The sequence below is a fragment of the Pinus tabuliformis genome, chromosome 9 (assembly GCF_031772625.1).
Source record: "Pinus tabuliformis cultivar Carrire ecotype Pingquan chromosome 9, CPIR1, whole genome shotgun sequence".
Lineage (NCBI taxonomy): Eukaryota > Viridiplantae > Streptophyta > Pinopsida > Pinales > Pinaceae > Pinus > Pinus tabuliformis.
This window is the reverse complement of record NC_142307.1, coordinates 319,509,660-319,513,437: the sequence shown is the minus strand read 5'-3', so window position 1 is coordinate 319,513,437 and position 3,778 is coordinate 319,509,660. Positions and strand designations below refer to the sequence as shown.

Genomic DNA, 3,778 nt, shown 5'->3' with positions numbered 1-3,778 from the left:
ATGATTTTTGTTGCAGTGGATGGTGATGCTATGTCATATTTGACATCTACATATGTGCTTAAAAATGCTCTGGACATTATATCAGTGGACATCTTTTCAATATCTGCAGAGCGATTGATGGTAAAATGTTGAAATTGAAAACTCCAATTTATTGCTTCCTTATGAAGAGGTTGTAAATTGTCCTTCCGAACCCGATAGATGCCTTTCATCTGATTACCTATCAACTCTGAGTTGGTGAAGACTTCAATATCATTGAAATCATGTTGTTTTGCCTCTTTTAGCTCTTCAACAAGGGCAATGTAATATGCCTCATTGTTTTTCGTGATTCCAGGCACTTCTCTCTTTCCATGAAATAAATGATTTGTTGCCATATTGTAAAGGACGAATTTAATAACTGCTCGACCTGGATTTGGAAAGCAAGACACTTCAATGCATAAACGCCACTTTTGCACCATTTTTTACACTTCAAAAACCCGAAAAATAAAATAACAATAAATTCATGTTAAACAAGTAGACAATTATCTATTTCCTAATACTCAACATGTTTTTCAATCATATATAATTCAAAAAAGCAGATAATTTGTGTTCATTTACATTGCAACATTTTCAATACTGGAAACTATTCTGCAAAAAACACATCTAGCAATCACCACTTTATTGGAATTGCTTGCAAACTCTAAAAATATTTATCCTTACCGACTGTCCATACACCAAAAACCACATAACCCTAGACTAACAGAACATTGTCTAAGCAAAGCATGATTCATGTATATGCCTTATGTGTGACAGAAAAGCCATTTGTCATATAACATCACAAGAAACTTATTCAGCCACTCTACATGAATGGTTCCTTCACACTACACTTGTTAAGGGTTGAACTTCATCAACAACATTTGGAACAACTTTTCTATTACAATTGGGGGATAGGGGATCCTCATAATCTTGTCCATCTTAATATCTAAAGAGGCATGCATTTTCTTTATAAATTCAAAATTTCCTACTCTTCCTTCTCAGGCATGCCAGGAGGGGGAATTTACTTACGCTTCTTTAGGCATTGAGCAAAATTGACAAAGCATCATACAAAACATGATTTCATTATGTTGTTTCTTATTTTCTGTAGACTTCGATTAAATTGTTACTCTGAAGTGATGCATGTACTCTAATGCATCCACATCACCAATTTTGGCAGATAATAGGCATTTTTATGTGTATTTGAAGAGGATAGTGAATTCACGGTGAATTTGATTATGGTGTCTTCTTCCACAATCAAGGATAAGGAAAGTCATTTTGTCAAGCTGCATTCAATTGTCTAGACAAATTTTTAATTCCCTCATTCGTTCTTTTCATGGAATCACCCTGTTCTTTTATTACAGGCTTTGACTTTTACAAATGTTGATTAATGGTATTCTATTTTCCATAACATCATGTGACTATCAATTGATGTTGAAAAATATACAATCTTCTGCCACATTCAAGGGCATGAAGAGTCATTTTGTCAAGCTACACTGACTTGTCTAGACAATTGTTTAATTCCCTCATTCATTATTTTCATGGAGCCACCTTGTTCTTTTATTGCAGACTGACTTTTACAAATGCTGATTAATGGTTTTCTATTTTCCCTAGCATTACGTGACTATCAAGTGATGTTGAAAAATATTCAAACAGAAGGAAAGCCTCACCATGTTTATGTGAATTTAAAGCACAAGACATATTTAAATGTGAAAATTATTTTTCTTTGTTTGTGAGGTTTAATATTTATCATGTTCTAGGTTTAAATTTCTTGGTGAAGGGTTGAGGATTGAAACTCTCCTATGGAACATCCAGACTCGATCAAACATTAGATACTTTTAATGGCACCAGAAATTGACCTTGGATGTTACATTTTCTCCTGCAATAAAATCCAAGCTTCCTTGGGCAACAGTGTTGGGTAATCATGACCAGGAATCTACCATGACCCGTGAAGAGTTGATGCTGTATTTATCTGTCATGGATTGCTCCATTTCCAAGGTCAACCCTCTTTCTAATAATCCAAGTGACAGACAAATATTTATAGTTGATGGTTTTGGAAATTATAATATAGAATTTAAAGGTGCTTTGGGTTCAGAGCTAGAGAACAAGAGTGTTTTCAATCTTTATTTTCTGGATAGCGGTGATAAGTCGACTGTTCCTGGAATTTCTGGCTATGGGTGGATCAAAGAAAGCTAGCAAGCTTGGCTCCGAGATGTTTCTGCACTATTATAGCTAGGTTTTCTGAAAGGGTATACTGTATTTTATATGCTTTTTGAGCACATATTTCTACCACTCCAGCCTGATTTATCAAATCTAAAATTTTGTCTTGAAGAGGCACATGCCACCTATATAGTGTTGCATTATTCTTGTCTGGAGGCTTGTTGATTTTAGAACATATTTTGGACATGAGAGGGCTAAAAAGATTCATTGTAGGCATATATTTTGTTTTATTTTGATGTTGGCAGGATACATATAAAAGTGGATGGGCTCCACAGACTGATCCAGCTCCAGCTCTTGGCTTTTTCCATATTCCTCTGTATGAGGAATGGTACCTTGGAGGTTCAGAAATTGTGGGTGAAATGCAGGAAGGAGTGGGTTGTGCTTCCATAAACTCAGGTGTCTTGAGCACTTTTGTAAGTACTGGGGACATCAAGGCAGCCTTCACAGGTCACGACCATGTCAATGATTTTTGTGGGAAATATCAGGGAATTTGGCTACCATGCTTATGGAAAAGCAGGATGGTCAAGACGAGCCAGAGTGATTATGGCTACTCTTGAAAAAGGTGAAAAAACATGGCAAGGTGTTACAAGTATAAAAACTTGGAAACGCTTAGATGATACAACATTTACTAAAATTGATGAACAAACACTATGGAGCAAATAGTTGAAAGTAGGTCTGTTAAAGTTCAGTTCAAGCTCTACAGTGGTGTGTCACTGGTCCATTAATCTTTTGGGCAGTCACAAAAGTTCAGAATTTGGGCAGTCACAAAAGTTCAGAATCCAGAATGGCGGTCACAAAAGTTCAGAATCCAGAATGACTTATTTTTCATGTTTAGGTTGGCAGTTTTGTTCTTAGTTCTTTTTAAGCAATCCACGTGATATGTTCTTAAGAGGACTATACCAACTATGGGCCTAATCAACAACATATTTTGATTTTTAGAACATATGAAAAGTGAGAATTACCAAGAAAATCTCACAGGCAAAATCTCACTTTTTAGAACATATTTTGGACAAAATCTCACCAACCATCATATATGGAGTTCAAATTAAAAAACCAACCATCAATCCATAAAATTACATCCTTAAGTGTTCACAAGAAGAATAGGTCATAGGCTGACCTATAAGGTAGCTTTCATAATGTTGAAACATAATAAAATGCCATCATCATCAAGTGAACATCTCCATCAGGGAAAGTGCCAATGAGTGTCCAAGAGTGCTCCTCATTCTTGGACATCCCATCAATGTCAAAGGGTGCATCATTAAGCAACAACTCCTTAGCCACAACTCCTGAAGCTATATGTCATCATCAAGAGACCACATGTCATCACTTTGTCGTTTGCAAGGATGATGTTGCAAATCTAGTGCCTGACATCATCCTGACGGGGTGTACCAACCCTCCCAAAGTCTCTCAATTCATCATCATCCTCATTTGGGCTTTGAAACAATACAATGCTCATCACGAAGGTACAAGGACAACTTGGGTGCATCCTAGGTCCTTTGGGGCACATCATCAATTTGCCAACATCCTAGCCCCTATGTTCAATTGGACA

The 3,778-nt window shown here is 36.4% G+C and overlaps 1 pseudogene; it reads left to right on the top strand.

The window, feature by feature from the left end:
• On the top strand, positions 1 to 2,892 carry LOC149148512 (putative inactive purple acid phosphatase 28 pseudogene; annotated as a pseudogene).
• Positions 2,893 to 3,778: the final 886 nt, after the last annotated feature.